The sequence below is a fragment of the Triplophysa rosa genome, linkage group LG6, assembly GCF_024868665.1.
Source record: "Triplophysa rosa linkage group LG6, Trosa_1v2, whole genome shotgun sequence".
Lineage (NCBI taxonomy): Eukaryota > Metazoa > Chordata > Actinopteri > Cypriniformes > Nemacheilidae > Triplophysa > Triplophysa rosa.
In genome coordinates this window covers 23,029,208-23,048,481 of record NC_079895.1, presented here as the reverse complement: position 1 = coordinate 23,048,481, position 19,274 = coordinate 23,029,208, and the positions used below count along the sequence as shown (strand labels likewise).

Sequence of the window (19,274 nt, the reverse complement as noted above, 5' to 3'; positions counted from 1 at the left end):
TGCGTAGCTTGTCCGTGAAGCACAGCTCTGGGATCAGTAGGAAATGCTGCTCGATCTAAAAGCAGTGCGAGTTTGAGTCGCTTATAACGTGCATTTAAAAAAGCAACACCCGTCAAACATGATCATTATAAATATACTTTATTATCATAAAAATGCCTGAGGAGGCTTGAGGAACAGTGATAAAAACATGTCCTTAGGCATTTCCTAGAACCACGTGTGTTATGGTCTTCTTCTGCAGTGCATATTTGGAGTTTCTGCACGAGAGCGCCCTCTGGCTATCGGATGAAGCAGCATTTTACCGTACTTCACTTAGAAGTTGTGCATAAATCACGTGATATATATTTTCGGTTAATCGGGCAGAAGTCTACATGTCACATCTAAAAACACGTGCGAAACACTGGCTGCGTCGCTTTCTCCCTTTTTCCAGAGTGCTGGGGAGTTTGCGCTCCCAATTTGAGCGTGCTTGATGCCCGTCAACATTTAAATAACGAACCTGACTAAATGGCCGATTGTAATATCCAATAATGCAAACTACAAAATGTTGAAACAAGACAAAAACATGACCTGGGGCCTCATGTACAAAGACTTGCGTTGATTCCATACTAAAACATTGCGTATGGACAAAGCTGTAAATGTGCGTACGCACAAAAAAACTCATGCCTGACATGAAGTTGTCATGGAGGAACGCACATTCTCATGTTAATTTCACTGTTAGTACATCCGACCGTGAGCGTGAAAGCTGGCGTATGCAACGTTTTTGTGCGTACGCAGCATTGATACATGAGGCCCCAGACCTTCATCAGTTCATCCTAAATCGCATGGCTTTGACTCAGGTGAGTTTATATGTTGTGTTTAGCCTATTAAAACAATATTATTTGCAAATATTTCAAACGCATCAATGAATTCTCGTTTTTTTAATTCTCTTTCTATATTATTTTAACTATTTTTAATTCAAAACAAGTGTCTGCAACTTTTGTAATTTTATTTCCATGTCTGTAGCTACACATAAAGGAATAGCGCTTACATTTGTCATTCCAAACCCAAATGCTCTTGAAAGATTGATTGTATTTCAATATGGCAATATTTGTATAAAATATCAATTGACCATATGTTTATTCGTCACTGATAAACATAACAAAACCATGTCTGTCTTTTTATCTTATTTGCACTCCAATTGTTCTAAAATGCACATACAGTATGTAGCTCAAGAATAGGGCTGTGTACTGGCAAGTGCCTCCTGATACGATACATATCACGATAGAAATATATTGTATCGTGACCCATCTATGTATTTCGATACGATACACATTTGCGATATATTGCAATACTTAAAATAGAAAATGTAAAAAGTAAAGCTAGAAATACAACATGCTGTGCACCACCTGGGGTTTTCTGTTAGGATAAGCGTAAAAACATCCCTTACCTCTGCAGAGTGGCCATGATGTGTGATGCATGGACCTTTAGATCAGAGGTTTGGGTTCTCAAACTGTGGATTGCGCCCCTCAAGTGGGTAGCACAGGGGAATAGGTGGCTCACGCAAGTCACTTGGCTGTTGTGGTGCATTACAGTTAAAACACTGAACATGGGCAGTATAAAACCCCTGCTTCATCAGTGCTGTAAATGCGCTGGTGTCACATCCGTGAAAGCACAATAAATGCCATTGTTACTTTTCTTAATAAACTTTTTGTCTAATGCACTGCAGTAGCCAAGTGACTTGTGTCATGACTTGCGAAGAATACAAACAGCATTATTTTATTAAACTCATTACTTCATTACTTATTTTGAAAACCAAAGCACACCCACACATCAGCTCTGAGAGCTCCAAGCGTTCTTATATTTTTAGCCATGCTCGCTTCCACTTACTTTTGGCCGTATGTACTGTATATGACATGATTTTAAAAAATATATATTGATAGTAGAGGAATCACTATCGATACACGATTGAATAAAAATATAATGCGATAGTTACATGGATCGATATTTTTGCACAGTCCTACTCAAGAAACTATATAATTTTTTGTCTGGGACAAGCTTGTTTTTGGACCTAGGTACTTCTAAAATCCTGCGTATGGCCTGGATTGAACATCGTCAAATTTTGAAAGAAGCCAAGTTAATGGACTTTAATTCTCTTTTCATGACCATTAATGAATTATACAGTATTTCACCAATCCTTCTGTTGCTGTGGGTTGAAGGTTTACAGTTATTTAACTTGACAAATTATTAACATTGCACTAAATTCCAATAAAAGGTTGTGCATTGAGCATGTCTTGGTTTGGTGTTCATTAATTTGTATGAGGTATAGCTACAACAGTCCACTGATTATTTGGCAAAATATAATAATAATATACATGTGAACGGTTTGATTTTTAAAACAACTTTTTTCAGATGTTAAATGTGGTCTGAAAAATCTTCTGAGAAGTCTATATGTTTGAGTCTGGAAAATATAGAATTTCAAAATGGAAAATGTGTAGGAACCCTGAAATGGCCATTCCTTTTTTAAAATACCAATACTATTTATTTCTTTGTCATTTAGTCATTTAGCAGACGCTTTTATCCTTAGCGACGTACAAAGTAGGGGAAAACAGTAGAAGCAATTTGTGCTACAAAATAACAACAATGAATAGGTGCAGTACAACTGGTCTCAGTCAGCCTATCGTAGTATACAAAGCTAAAAAAAAATTTGGGGGGAAGTAGAAAAGAAGTAGAAGACTGTACTAATGGGTCAGATGTTGGGTCAGATGTTGACGGAAGAGATGTGTTTTTAGCCGATTCTTAAAGACCTCTACAGAATCCGCTGATCTTGTCATCCAATGTGACATACAGTATGCTCATTTATATGAACTGTCCCCCTGGAGCAACCTGTGTATTTCTCTGTGGTACAGGAATGGGCTAGATTTTTGTCACAGTAACTTCATTTCCTGGGTGATATTGCTTGGGAATAGGCTTGAGATACAAGTTCACGTCTCCTTAAGACTACTACCATCTTGGCCCACCATCAGAGAAAAAAGGATCTGTAATTACATGTGTCTGAACTCTTGATTTCTTTTTAATTTGCTTCTTGCTAGTAATGTTCTTTTCATAAATACGTGCTGGTGAACATGTCTAGTCAATTTTAGAGGCTGAGCACATTGAAAAGATCACAACTAAGTTAAAGAGCTCTTGATACTGCGGAATAAAATGTCATCCATGAGAGATTTTTCTATTCCGTGTATATCCCAAAATGTTAATAAGTAGGCGTGGTTAAGGGGTGCAGGGATCTGCGTGTGCCGTGCAAAAAAAAGCTAATTCTCAATTATTTCAGAAGTCAGATCGCTTTGTAATGCTGTCAATAGTTTTAATAAAGTTTAACTTTGTGTGAGCCGAGGCGAAACTTCCGTTGAAATGCGTGATGATGCTCGCCGCGTGAGCGCTTTGACGTGATGCGTCGCTAACCCACGTTTTGGGAGACGAGTGTGGAGTCACCAGAGACTCGCAGTACAAAGACAAGCGCGAGAATAAACAAACCTAAAGACAGAGAGTCGCAACACATGAAGTGCGCATCTAAAAGAGAGTGAAGAGCGATGAAGAAGACCTACAGTACAGACCCCATGAACACCAGTTTATAATACCAGTCATATACTGTACTCTTATTGTTTGTGCATATATTCATACTTCATCGTTATACATGTTGTCTATCTTCCTGTATACATATGATATAGCCAGAAGATAAATATAAATAAATAATAAATCTGATTATCAGAACTTAATTTGATATCTTTAGTATATTTTCATAACTTGCATACATTTTAACTATGGTGAGCATTTAAATGAACTGTAATAAATAAATAAAATAAATCTTAAGAAAGTGAGGTATAAGATATAGAATTAGAATGGGAGATTGTTGCCAGAACATATATTGTTACCATGAAATAAAATTACTCAAACTGTGAAATAGATTTTGGGTCATTCCGCCAACCCCTACAATAGAATATCACAATAAAACAATATATAGCGCGAAGCGTTTCAGTTATCTAAAAGGACGACACAATCTCACAGGAATTCGTAATGTTTTACGAGGTAACTAATTCGCACAACCTTATTTGTATGTTTTTGTACGATTTGCTTTTTACGCCGGTGCGTTGGGTTTAGTGGTGGGGTTAGAGGAGGGGCTTCAGTGTTGCTTTTCTGTAAAAATCACACGTTTTTGTTTGATTCGTACAAATTAGCCACCCCTTAAAATAGTTACGAATTTATGTGAGATCAATTTGAAAAGGATCAAGTACTAAAGTAATCATAAATTAACTGATTATTAATACATTTATAAGACTATACTCACCTGAAGGTACTTTTTTGTAGTTACAGGTACTTTTGTAGTTAAATAGCTTCCGATCAACGGCAGATGTGGTAAAACCAATACAATCTATTATTATCAACCAATTTTAATGTCTATTCACATTTTAATGCATTTTAGTGAAAATGTCGAGTGTTTTATCGTAAATTTTATCACAGTAGTTATTGATAAAGGTGTACTGTCAAAAATATATGATATTAGGGATGCACCGATATGTAAATTTTGGCCGATAACCGATAATTATTTGACACTGAAAGCCGATAATCGATATATCGGCTGACATACAGTATCTAAATATTAATATTACGTCTTCTGAGACAGAAACAAAAGGCAAAAAGTGTACAGCTGCTTTTATTTGAAAACATTCACTGCAGAAAACAAGGTAACCATTAGTTCTCTTTTTCCCAGAAAATCATGTACCAAGCAAACTTTACACTAATTAAAGATTCTTTAACTTTTAAACTTTTCTGGTATGTTTATTTAATTACCAAATAAAAGATGTTCTTCCAATGTCTAACATGTGTCAAGACAGAAAGCATTCGGACGGCAATCGGCTTTAAAAAAAATATGCTTTTGTTCCTATAATTTACACATTCATAAATATCTACATACTGTACCTACATTAACAATGTTTTGCTAATAAGTGAATGATCATGACAGAAGGACAATATTGTACTGGGTTTAACTGTGGGCAGTGTGCAGCTGAAGTGGTTTAACCAGAGAAAATGATTCAAAATGTATCTGCTATAATTTATCGGCCTAAATTTTATTATCGGCCGATACCGATAACACTCAAAATGACCATTTATCGGCCGATACCAATATGGACGATAATTTATCGTGCATCCCTATATGATATCACCCAGCTTCAAGTCACAATATACAAATTTATACCAAATCGCCAACTCTTGAAATGCTTATAGCATAACAACCACTGCTCTGACGGCAGCCGAGAAGAGAAATGAATCAGTACACGAGTATAGAATTTTTTCCAATTTAGTAGCGACATTGTATGAAAATCACAGTCAACATTTTCTTGCCTTTGTGCGGTTCATATTTTCACCCTCGAAAAAAAATGCCTCAGTAGCCCAGTGTTTCTATGGCTGGTGGAGCGTGAAGCTGCCAAGCTGTCCATTATAGTGACTGAGGGACGGATGCCTCACACACAGCCCCTTGTGCCACTACACCGCACTGCTTTACACGGCTCTATGTGGTGATGTCTAATGGGATGTCAGGTGTCAGGGGCAGCCGCTGCATAACATCAGCCAGACTCTGACCCAGGGGAGATGGGAGAGTGTCATTTTAGATGACAGACAAACACTAAAGTTCTGGGTCAGACCTCCAAGCAGGAGGGTCAATTTATCTGGGTTGGCTCTAGACCTCAATGAAGCTGAATGAACTTCAATTAGACGTACACAAAGCAAGTGTTATTTAGTTTTAGAAAGTGTGTAAACCCCTGAGCTTTGGTGTGAGTAGGTCATTGCCGATTCTTTAGGGCAGGAAATCCTCCATTTGCTAAAAGCAGCAAGGGTGACCTTACACGGTGTTGATCTTTGATCAATGATCCAGAGTTTGTAAGTCCAAATGCTATGGTCGGATTTTATTACTCTGCTGACCTTGTTTTATGCATTGATAAATTAATCATCTGTGAACGTTATCCCTCGGGATGTGCGTGCACTGATGCTTGCTTTCGTAAGTTCTGGTGACGAATGCAGCCTTTTTCGTTTTGAGCCAATAGGATGTCGCTCCTCTATGCGGAAGCTTTTGTTACCGTCATTTGCTGGAAAGCAAGCATCAGTGTGTGTGCAGCCCGAGTGATGACGGAATGTAGACATTAACGTTAATAGCGCTGTCAATATGTTTATTGAAATATCCCTTTAAGAACTGCATCTGTAACGTGATCTAGGCAAACATGGATATATTAATGACAAAATTATGATTGTTAGATGAACTAACCCCTTTAATCCCAATTACCTGCTGACATGGTTTCTATGTTGGAAAGTAGATGAAGAGCCTGCTTCTCTTGGCTGGAAAACTGCAGAATCTTAGCCTTAAAGACAGGCAGTGAGGATTCAAAACTGAAAAGTCCTGGGATTTCAAGAGTACAAGAAGAAGATACAGCAAATAAAGTTATTGTGTTTAACAATCAAACTGAACTTCAAATTTCAAATTTAAACCCACCATGCCCGGAGTGTCGGGGAGACGTGGATACTCCCTTGACCTGGTGGCCACTCAGTCATTTGAACCGCTCTTTCTACGTCCACAGTTGACTCTGAGCAAAAATGTAATCACAAAAAAATTGATTTAGGAAACTAAATGAGAAAATATAAACCAGTGACACACATGCACAATTAAAACATTGTTGAAGCTTTGTATAGCACTGATAGATCCAACTATGGGATATGGCTTGCAGATCTTATAAATCTAAAATTTGAGTCCAGTTTCACTAGATCTCTCCCCGTCAGGAACTTATTAAATCCGGAAATATCAACTCCGTTGTGAGTCATATGAATGAAATGAATATATGATAAATGAATAATGTAATAAATGAGATAAATGAAATGGAATAATAAAATGAAATAAAACAAGAAACAACTGTATGTTTCTATCCAGATCTATCAGCACTTTAAATTATTACCTCCCTAAGATCTCTTCAACTTTGGTTTCTCCTGGGTTGTCTGATGAACTTGGATTTGGTCTCCATCTATAGAGCCTTTTGCGTACATTACAAAGGCGCTCCTCCAAGAAGCCTGTGGAGGTCTGTGATTTCGACCCAGATTTCGACCCAGACAGGATTAGAAAATATGCTATTCTGCTGGGCAGACACCCTAAATATCTACATTTTTAGGTGAATTAACAAATTATTCAATTTAATTATTAGTTAGTTTAATAACCCAAGTTTATCACACTGCGCTCACATATTTGCCCAGTTCTTAATTAAGGCAGTCCTTAAGGCACGGAAACTGTTAAACTCTTTTGTACCTGCAGATTGACGAAAGGCAACAAAAGTAATGCACTTTATCAATTAAAAATGCACACGAACACACTTTACATTTTTCTTTAGCAATAAAGTGTACTTAGTTTTTTCCATAGTGCTTAATCAGATGTGACACCAAAATCCAAACCATGGCTCGTCTCTCATGAAGTGAAATGCAGTGCTTCTCTTCAACAATATCTTTGCCATCAGGTGTGGCCTGAAGAATGTCTTATATTTAAAAAACAAACATATGGTACTTAAACAGAATCCTCTCAATTAAAAACTAGGTTTCTTCATTGGTAACCATTTAATATTGACTAGTAAAACAGACAAGTTACTTAAGAAAAAGTAAACCTACAAATGCAAACACTTTCTCCACAGATATCCTGGACTCAGGACCATGCTGCTTATCACTTGGTATTTCGGTTACTTCTCTGGTAATTGTGTCAGGATTTGTGATTGATTCCTTTAAAGGGGTGGTGCAACGGTGTGTCATGCATTCTGACTTCTTTACAATGTTAAACGTGCTGTCTTCTCATGCTTAACATGGTCAACTTGTCAAAAAACGAGTTGGGTGTATTACGTAGTATTTCTGTGCTCGATACACTCCCCCAGCGATCGTACAGGTTTCGGAAAGTTTTTTCGAACATATAAAACTGTTTCGTAACAATTTTTCTTAGTCCCTTATTGGACAATTCTCCCGGAAAAGCATGCGGCACGCCCACGCGGCAGCAAGGAGAGCAGGAGAAAGAGCATGCGCAGACATCACTTTCACTTGTGTGCAGGAGAGAGAGAGAGAGAGAGAGAGCATACCTTTGCGAAGTTCAGGTGTTTGTTTGTTCACTGCATTTGGGTGATGAATGTTATATAAACGGTGGATATAACGCTGGATTTGGAGATCGTTTGAAACTGATATATGGAGCCATCCCAGCGCTAAAAGATGCTGGACATGAACCGCATGCGGTGAGTGAAACTGATGTCTGTGTTTTCTTGGCAATGGGTGCGCACGTGCTTTAGTTCAGCCTACCCCTCCCCCCCGCACGCGCCGTATGCTTTCGGAAATAATCGTACAGCTGTATCTATCTTTTATAAATGTGATCTAACTAAATACTCTTCGAAGATACGAAGTATGCAATACTACTCTATAGGTACTCAAGATTAATACGAGATTGTCAGAAACTGCGTGTGTTAGGGCCGCTTCAAAGAAATTGCAGTATAAGAGGGTATATATAGGATATGTAGTGTTGATTCATAAATTCTGATAGACAAATGTGGTGTATTTTACATGTATTCATTTTAACAGTATGCATTGTAATTTATTCAGAATGGTGTTACTGACCAACTCGTTTGTTCATGTTTAGCAAGTATCAAAGTAACCTAAAGTACTGTTACGCTGGATTCACATGGCGTCAGCGCTTGACGGAGGGCGTGTCGGAAGCTTAGGCATTGCCGCTTGCTTCAAACCAGGTTTACTTCATTATAGTCAAGTAAAAAGCCACTGAACTCTGTTAAGTAATATACTCTGTCTGGGTAAACAAATAAGGTTCGATATGTTAAGTGTACAACTACACGAAAACCGAAAACTCGCATGGTTCTGACAGAAAACTATCAGTGCGGCAAGCCCCACTTCACTGTATCGGTAACACCAATTATAACAAATAATTGATGATACATCCAAAGTTATCTAAACATATAAATATAAGATTAACAAATACTCATGTTAACTTTAAAGGAACTTACCCTCTCTTTAACAGCCGCATGCACAAACCAGCGTTGTTGGGTTACAGACAGTTGCCAACCCAAATATGGGTCAAATCAACGAGTTTGTGTACCCATCGGTCTCAACCCAGCATATGGGTTAATAAGCCAGCAGTTTTTACAGTAGTGTGTACCCTGCAATGGCTTTTTTAACTGTCAATAACAATCGGTTGCGTATTATTTTAAGTTGTGTGATTTAATGGATGTGGTCATGCATTTCAGTTTGAAGTCGTATATGCACAAGCTCATGCAGCCTGCTCACTGGTTTGTTCTTGTTTTTGACATGACAAGTACTGCTTCCTGTTGTTTTGTAAGAGTATTTCTCATGAACTCATGTGAGTTTTTGGTAATCTTTCCAGTAAACATTAGTCACTGTTTCTAGGAGCCTTAGATTTTATATGCTGATTCTGTTATGTATTTGTAATCATATAATAATTACAAAGTTAAAAATATTTTTTTGTTGTGTTGTTAATATAAAGTGACTGATTTTCAATAGATTTGGAATATATTTTCATTAAATTGCTTATACGTATATTCTCGCATGCTTTGACATTGAGCTATAGTGTTTATTTGGGCAATGTGAGCTTGAATCTTACTCCGATGATTTTTCTTCGCTCTCAGATCGCCTATACATAATAAAAAGGTCATAAAAATAAAAAAATTGAAACAGAAACTATTATTCTCAATTTTACTTGAAGTTGAACTAAAAAGTGAGTTTTTATTATCAGTACAATAAAAAGGCTTGAATTCCTGATTTCTTTGTTTATTTACCAAAGAAGAAAATGCCATTTCCAAGCTGGATCAACATTACCCTCGCTTTTTCTAAATGAGATGTGACAGATATGAGTGTTTGTTTGTTTCACCTGGAAATATCTGGGTGAATCTGCCATGTGCTGGCTTGTTGACAGTGTTTGCTGAGCAGAGACCTTGCTGCTCGCAGGCATCTCTTCAGAGGTCTCGGCCCTGCTGTGAGCGGAGGTAGAAGGATGTCTTTGAGATGCAGAGTTCAAAGTAATTTGTCATAGAGAGCTGCTGAGGCGGTTTGGCTTTCCTGCAACTTTTTTGAGCCCTGTGGTTTTGACACGAGCTCTTATTTCATTTAGCTCTATATCGCAGTTAGATCTTACTCCTCAGCCTTTGGAAAACCTCTATCAAAATAAGATTCTGCTACGTGTATAGATTCATTCTTCATTTTTCTTAAATTGTATAGAAATTCAGAGGTAATAGCCTCTGCATTTCATCTAATGTTCTAAAATGTATTTTTTTGGCCATAGTAATTTATATGTAACTGCCTGAGAAAACGCTTATTCCCATGTTAATCATTCTTTATAATGTAAAGAACATTCTGTGAAATTATCTTGATTTCTTAAATATTGACCCAGTAAGGCCATTTTAAAGATTATAGTCAATGTTCAGGAAACCATAAAACATTGTTTTGTGAAAAATAATAAAATGTAGTTTCAATAGCGTGATTAATTTCAGTTAAATTGAACTTAAAATAATTTATTTCAATTAGAGATGCACCAATATATCGGTCAATAAGCTGTATCAATCAATAAAAGCAATTTATAAAATGGCAAATGGGTTAAAAAGAGCCGAGAATCATGGCCGAAATATCCAGTCAGACAAAAGCGGACAGGCAATTAATTTTCACTATTCAGTATTAATAGTCATTATATGAATTAATGACATTCAGAAAGTTAAGAAATATTCATTTAATCTTCCGAATCTGTTTCGGCAGATATCCCTCTGAATAACCGGCTAGCGGTATCGGTGGATAAATTTAGTATCTGCACATCTCTTATTTCAATATTTTAAATAAAAAGTTAAATACTGTATCTTAACATCAATCATATCTGTCATTCAGAAATAAATAAGCATTACCTTTTTTTGTGATTTTATGGCTGAAACTACTAAATGCTCATCTCATAATGAGATTGTGTTACTTTAGCCTGGGTTTCACAGATAGGGTCTCATAGTTGTTGGTTCTGATGTGCGTTTGTAAATTCTGTAAATTCAGAAGTGTCTGTCAAACACTTCCTTTAAACAGGCTCCGGAAGAGGACTTTGGTCAAAGGGGCGCACCATGTTCGAGTCCAAATCATCTGTACATCCTATTGGACATCTGTTATGGCCAGTGCCATCATCTTTACCGTGGTATCTTCATACAGCAGTTTGAGTGAGACTATTATTATCAGATACTTCCATAGCACATTGGACGCAGTTGCTGAAGAGAGATTACTTTCCAGTCTATACTCTGTCATACAGAATGAATTCCCTCCTTTACTTGGCATACAGCTCAGACAAAGGAGCACATTCAATGACAAACTGATTGCATGATGCCTGAAAACAGACAGGAAGTCTTTTGTTCCATGCAGCAGCCATTGGGTTGTTCAATAAAGTCTTGAGTTAAATATGCAAAAATCTGTCGGACTAGCACTTTTTTTTGCTGTTCACACCTTAATCTACAACATTGTACAGTACATTGTTCACCACAATGTAAATGTTTGTTTTATGGATATATCAGTTTTGACATCCTCTTATCTTATGAAGTCAAATATTTGTCTCGGGCTTGTTAGGCAAAAAGTATGTTGTTCTTATTGACAGAATCATTCTGTGTTCCACAGAAGGAAGTCATAGACAGGGTTTTAAATGACCTGAGTTAATAAATGATGACGGATGATTTACCGGTTGAACTATTCCTTTAAGGCCTCAATCTATCACTGGTTTCACTAAAACAGACTGTATAAGTGTGCATCCAGGTGTGTGTTAATTCATGTACTTCCTGGTTCGTGGTAGTGGACTGTGTTGTATTTGTGGGCTGTTATTTGGGTGCGATTGCCAATAGTCAAGTATGTGACAATTGGCCTCTGTTCATAAGAACAGTTGGGAGTCTGTCTGTGCACTCCTGTTTTAATACTGAACGTCATCCTTTGCCCAGGTACACAGCGGGGTTCTGGACCACTGTTCTCAAGGTCAAAGTTCATTCATGTTTCCTGCGGAACAGATGGAGCCTGGTATGAGTGCAGGTATGCGTGTAGACCTGTGACTCCCTGCTTCTTCTCCCACCTGAATAAGCACTGCTTTCTGAAAATTAAAAGCCAAGTTCGAAAACCGCCTCAGGGTAATCTTATTAATGTTTGCCTGGGATGAATCTTTTCATTTTAGGTTATTAAAAAAAGTCAGTTGGCATGATGTTGGAACTGTTTTTTTTAGCATATGCAGGGTTAATATAATTTTGTTGTTGCAAAATGGGAAGAAGGGATGGGTGTTTTGGTGAATCTTAAACTGAGAATTCTTAGAAGAGAATTCATGCCGATCAACTAAAAGCTGTATTCTTAAAATTATGTGAGGTTCACATCATAAACTCACGATGCCCGGTCTGTAAACCGGTCTGTTACTGTAGGGACATTTTCCATACACCTAAATATGACGGCACAAAATGAAATGTGATTGGTTGTGATTGGAATGGTTCCCAGACCTTCAGTATGATCATTTGACTTGAACAGAGATATTGCCTAGAGGCAAAGGTTACAGTCTTTTGTTCATATATTCTACATTTTTGTTTCTTCATGGTAATTGTATTCAACACCTTTAAATTCTTAAAATTTGATAATTTGTGATTTTGTGTGCAGAATTATTTATTTTCTGATTGAACTTGATATTTGTGTGCTCAGATGATCTCATCTTAAACTGTTTTCAGGTGGCTTCAGGTGTTTGATGAGGCCTTAGGGGCTTTGCCCCCGTTTCAGCCTTAATTGTCCAGTGTATAATTTTTTGGAGGATCTATTGACAGAAATGCAATATAATATACATAACTATGTATTCAGATGTGTATAAAGAGCTTACTCAATGAAGCGTTATGTTTTTATTACGTTAGAATGAGCTATTTCTATCTACATACACCGCGGGTCCCCGTGCATATAATTCGGCATGTTCTGTCAGCCGTAGTAGTGTTTCGACCGGGAGGAAGGGGTGGAGTGAGCAATTGGTTGGTTGCAATTCGCAACCTTGCCGCTAGATTTCACTGACTGGACGTTTAAGTTATTTGCAAATGAATTTGGATCAGTCAAGAATAGGGGTGTAATGATGCACTCAGCTCACGATTCGGTACATATCTCGATGCTGGGTTCACGATACGATACACATCACAATATTTTGAACAAAATTAAAAAATGAAACTGAAATTCAAATAACATTTATTTTCAAAATATTAACAATTTGAGTAACTTTTTTTGTTGCACATAAACTTAATAAAGAATTTTAACATTTTAAGGCTTAGCTGAACCTGCCGTAGTACTACTGTCTTTTGACTAAAATGCAATTTAGTTTTGGTCATATTTTAGTCATCCCCATCATTTTAGTTTTAGTTGACAAAATCTACATTATATTTAGTCTACTAAAATCTATCTGGTTTAACTAATTTAAATGGTGTAATTAAAATTTCCATACAAAGATTGAACTGTTTTGACATAATTTACTTGACCTTAAAATGAAATTATTTTGGCTTTATGTTCCATATCACGTTATGCGGCAGCTCACGTTAGCGGATAAATTAACATTGACATATAAAAACGTTTCGACCGATTCATCGTTTTTGCCGATTAATCGGCACCGATAACGATAATTTGAACTATCGGCTATCGGCAATAATCCCCACCGATAGTTTTTCCTGGTTGCATTTGATCCAGACGCAGCAGGGAAAGCTCTACTGTGATAGCAGGTGGAGAATTCCGAGTATAGTGTAAAACAGCGACCTCTAGAGGTGGAAATAAAACTGACAGCCTGTTTGGTTTGGAGCTATACAGTTTATGGTTTGGAGAAGTGATACCACAGTCTGCACGGAGCGGAATACATCAGATGGAGGTTTAAAAGTTTCACAATATCAAGGTTGAGCCAGTTGCAGTAAACATGATGTTACAAAGTAATTCATTTATTAACTATATGCTGCATTTAATGGGGAACAGCAGTATTTTTGCCGACAGGGCTGAGAGCACGCTAACATTAGTAGCCTATTAACGTTAGCTTAAGAAGTTATAACATGGTGACAAAAATACATGCAGAAATGTTTAAATTTTATTATTGTAACTATGGATAGGCATTTGTGAGTATTGTGTGCGTGTGTGTGTGCATGAGATCCGCCTCCGAAATGGAAAACAGATGACAGAGACAGCACGAACGGCTAATGTTAATGACATTCGTTTTTAATGTAAACAAACACGCATGTGAACACAACAGTTATTGTAAAATATTACAATGGATCAGTCATTCTGCTAGTTTGGTGCCAAGAATGTTTTAAATTATTAATATTTTAGAAATTATCTACTTATAATTTTGTTTATATCATACACTGGAGTTTAATATTTATTAATGTAGTTAATATTTATGTGTTTTATTTAAAAGTACAATACAGTTTAGTGGTTCAAGCAACGTGTTTATTGATGTAATACACTTCATTGCTAATTTACTTTGTGTGTTTTTTATTTGAAATAAACCATTAAAAAAACTATTGGTAATTAATAGTTATCGGTAGGTACTGACCACCTTAGTTATCGTTATCGGCAAAATCCAATATGGGTCGACCTCTAGTGCTTGCCTTTGTAATGAGTTTCGGGGTGACTGGCCAGCTGTCACGCTTCAAGTCTGCTGTGTTTTAACGGCGATTGTGAGGGAAAATAAGACGCTTTATAAAACGGTCAGTTCTGGTCCTTGATTCTGATTGGCTGAGCGGAGTTCTAAGCCGTTATAAAATACCTCATTATAAAACGGTCAGTTCTGGTCCTTGATTCTGATTGGCTGAGCGGAGTTCTAAGCCGTTATAAAATACCTCAATATATAACGGCTGACCGCACCACATAGCCTAAATATCATTTTATTTACTTTATTTTATGAAACCTTGCTAAGCATATGGAATAACCGTTTTATAAAAGCAATAAGCCCCGAGAAGCAGTGGGTTACAGTGCATTTTATAACAGCTACGGGGTTTTAGACGCCCTTAGCTGTTATAAAATGCACTGTAACCCACTGCTTCTTGGGGCTTATTGCTTTATTGTAAATCACGTGGAGACACAGGAGGTGTCTTGTGCTTCCCCTTCTCCCAGAAACTTCTCTCTCTACCGCATATGTGAGATAAGCACACATGGCGCGCTGGCGCAGAGTAGGTAGCAGGGCTCTAGACTAACTTTTTGCACTGGCTGCACTGGTGCACCTAACTTTTTTCTTAGGTGCACCAGCACAAAAGTTAGGTGCACCCAAATTTTCGACCGCATCGCATTTAACACCGCAGTTTTACCAGTTCTCTTTTTTTTAAATCGCTGTCCATATAGGCAAAATTGACTTGTAAAGGATTAACTAACAATCTGGTCAACATAAAGTTCTTTATTTGAAGCACAATTCTACAAGAAAGGTAACTTACTGAAAAAGTGTTGGTGCCTAAAGTGCTTCACTGAACTGAAACTTAAACTTAAAACATCTCAAGATAAATGGACCAGGGCTTGACATAACCTGGGAGGTTGATGGCTCCGTGTCAGAGCATTGCTTATGATTTTCGGACGGATCAGGCCTAGGGCTGTCACGATTATGAAATTTGATTGACGATTAATTGTCTAATAAATCATTGCGATTATGGCGATTAATTGTCTGTTTTAGGGCTTTGGCGATTATGACGATTAATTGTCTGTTTTTGAGCTTTGACATTTAATTCTCATTCATTTTTGATTCAGCGATTGAAACGACCATATTGTTCTGAATACAAGACTATGTTTTTTTCTTGGAAATACATCGGAAAAAATTGGGTCATCATATATTTAAGGTTTAGGCTTTTACCTGTCAATAATACAACCACCAAATACTTGTAAATGAAGTAAATTGATCAGGTGTGAATTGAAGCCACCATTAAAATACTATCAGTCATAGAAAAGCTTCTAGTCTGGTTTTTTCTCACTTGCAAGACTACAGTAAAATTTTACTTGTGTGTTAATGAAATTTTGGTAGACTGGTTTTCACACTGAGATTTGCTTAAATAATATTAAATTGTACTGCAGGTAATTTGTATGTTTTTTTTTTTTTTAAGTGATTGTGTTGTGGTGGTACATTTTACAAGTATTACCATGCTTTAGTAACAATATATACACTAAAATATGCAATATGCAGATGCAATACAGCTCCCCCTAGTGTCTTCTATAGAGATGTGCGATAATTGCGATGATCCGAAATCATCGCGATGAGGTCAAACAATCGCGATGAGACTATTATTTAATAATCGTGACAGCCCTAATCAGGCCTTAACTTAACATTAATCATGAAAATGTTGTCATTCGTTCTTTTCATCTTCTCTCATCATCCGCGGCTACATCCACTCTGTTTAATTGACAGGCCTATAGGCTCCTCACCTCTCTGTCTGACTGCAGCACAGCATTTTCACACGTACACACCAGAGGTTGCGCTAGACTTTTTTATTGTCCATCATTTTGACTGACAGGCTCGTAAAAAATCCATCATAATCTATTATTACCCGTCACTATGGTGCAAGGTGGCTTTACGTGGTAATTAGAATGTTCGTGACGTCATCACGCTGTACTTGCATCTCGGAACTTGTTGTATTTTAATACAACTGAATGCCCAATAAAGCCGTTGTTGTTTATATTCATCTATATATTAATGTTTTAATGTTCATATGTGATTCGATCTGGGAAAACCTAACACATGGTGCAAATTTATATATTACAGTTTTTGATACCATATTCAAGCCCTTTCCAAATCAGTTTTTATTTTGCTCATACCTTGTGTATGGAACAAAAATTATGGCTGAGGTCGGCTGAAGAGCTATGATTTTAAGGAACGGAATTTGGAGGAAAACGGGTTTAAAGTTAAGTGATGAAAATAAAAGCACAACAGTCCAGTATCACAAGTAAAAGTCACTTTACAGTGGTAAAAGACTTACTCTAATAACAATTTAATAAAAAAACATTTCCTAGTGTTGAAGTCTATAAAAATACTGTACAAAACCGTTTGAATAAAACGAAAATAAGAACGAGAGCTCTGCCATTATCACTACACAAGGAAACTAGCAAACATTACGGACAACAAATAATAGTGAAAGTGAAGTGAAAGCGACCTATTAGTCAGATATGGTGACCCATACCCGAAATGTGACCTCTGCATTTAACCCATCCAGAGAGTAGTGAACACACGCACAGCAAGTGGTGAACACACGTACACCCGGAGCAGTGATGCAAGTTTTACCTTGTTTATCATGGGCATAGTGTCTGGACTTTTGATCATCCCTTGTATGTTTTGCGATCGCGGTCCGGCTCGCATGAGCAGCTGACCGGGAAGCTCTGTCATCTCACGAAAACATTGTTTGAAAAAACTTTGCATGCCGTAGTTTACACAGGACTGGCGGGAAATGTGCATTGATACTCCTTCATTCTTCATGTTATGTGGTTTACTTTGATAGGTGTCCCAGAGCGACATCCGATGGGTTTTCCCAGATCGCATCACACATGTCTAGTCAGTAGGTGAAAACACGCATGTCCCTTCGCTAGCATATCACGCTCTAATGAAGGGGAGTTACAAATTGCCCTCATTGTAATCCGTCAAAATGACGGACGGCCTTCAGATTTTTCCGTCACTGGTAAAAAAAAGAGAATTTTCGGTTAACGCGACCTCTGGTACACACACGTACAGGAAAATCTGCACCACGGCCAATCAGAGGGGGGTCCGCCCTTCACTATCTCTGATTGGTTTAGACCACGATATGGGCCTAATGTGTGTCTGTTGTTGAATCACAGGGAGACTTTCAGAGTCGCGGAGACTTTTTTTCTCCCTCGAACGGCTGGTCACACCGGTGCGACCTCAGATTTTTCTTAGTCGCACCATTGAGAAATAAGGTCGCACTCTAGAGCCCTGGGTAGGTCTTGACTGCTCAACGAATACAATTAAACATCATATCGTAAAATAGTAGTACAGAGTATCGTTACACCCCTAGTCAAGAATGTTTCTTTTTCATTTAAAAGTCTCTGATTTCCATCTAATTATTCTGCTTTCATGATTTATTATTGCCGTGAGCTTCAATTGTTCACTGTATAGCATTTATGGTGATTCGGTTATTAAACTGAATCTTAATTAGGATCTTTGAGAAAGACACAGCTGAAGTGTCAAGACCAGTCTGAGCAGGTGAAGCTGTACATCTTGCTGGGAAGCCAAAGATTGCCAAAGGAGGGACGGTTTTCTGTTTTTGTGCTCTGACATGATCCAAAGATGTTTGCTTTCTTGCCTCCTGGATAGTTGCTGTGCATCATACTGAGGACAGCCCTTATGGAGGACCGGCTTTCGAAGCAGGCAAGGGCGTTTGGCATTTGTGTGTGTATGTGACTGACAGCTTGTGAGATGGTTGGAATGAGGAATAAAGCAGCCGCCTGCAGGGTGAAGGCAATACCTCGCGTTGAGCGCCAGCTCAGCACACACACATACACAATAACACAACAACAGTGTGATGTTACTTATAAAAAGTAATTGCATTGTTATATTAATGGAAAATGTGTCTCAAATTGTCATTACTTTGTTGTTTTCTCACTACCTACAGTAGGTTTCATTTCAAATGTGAAGCGAATCTTTTCAAAGTTCGAAAGTGGTTTGATCGAATGATGGTGATTTTGGTAACCTAGTAACCATGTATGTTGAGGTAAAGATTGGTTATGTTCCACATTTTGAGCTAAATTACCGCTAAGAGTGACGCTGTGTTTTGTTTGTCATCGGTGGGCTGCTTCACAAAGCGGTCTCATGTTTTGGGTATCATGAAATATAAAATATGTCAATTTTTTATATATTTTTTTTGTTATATTTTCATGCTTATCCCTGTTTGCTGATTTTTTAAAAAAAACTAAAGATCTGGCAACAGTGTCACTTTACCGCAGGGCTAGCGGTTTTAGTAACTAGCCCTATATAAAATAAGTGAAATGGTAAACACTTGAACTAGAGATGCACCGATTGCAATTTTCTTTGCCGATTCCGATTTTATTACAAGTGAAACCTGCCGATTCCGATTGCCAATTTTCTATCCACAAACTATAATTGACAGTATACTGTATATAAAACCATATTAACTTTTCTTCAATGCACATTTTTTTATTTTCATTGAATAAATGATTGAACATTACAATTTCCCCAAATTTCCCTAAATGCAGTTCTCCAAGCTGCATTAAATTAC

General features: G+C 37.4%; 1 protein-coding gene and 1 long non-coding RNA gene across 3 annotated transcripts in view; one reads left to right on the top strand and one right to left on the bottom strand.

The window, feature by feature from the left end:
- Window positions 1–9,328, bottom strand: part of LOC130555440 (uncharacterized) — a 28,214-nt gene extending 18,886 nt beyond the window's left edge. Inside the window, exons 1-4 of one of the 2 annotated variants that reach the window (XR_008963125.1) lie at window positions 9,048–9,328; window positions 6,512–6,602; window positions 6,305–6,418; window positions 3,833–5,602 (exon numbers count right to left, since the gene is read on the bottom strand). This is a non-coding gene — a long non-coding RNA (uncharacterized LOC130555440). Of the gene's footprint in view, window positions 1–3,832; window positions 5,603–6,304; window positions 6,419–6,511; window positions 6,603–9,047 lie in introns of those variants that run through there. The other variant, XR_008963124.1, reaches the window with a different exon arrangement.
- The window catches only part of st6gal2a (ST6 beta-galactosamide alpha-2,6-sialyltranferase 2a), a 79,734-nt gene that overhangs the window by 5,480 nt on the left and 54,980 nt on the right, over window positions 1–19,274 (top strand). The gene's annotated exons all lie outside the window — the stretch shown is intronic.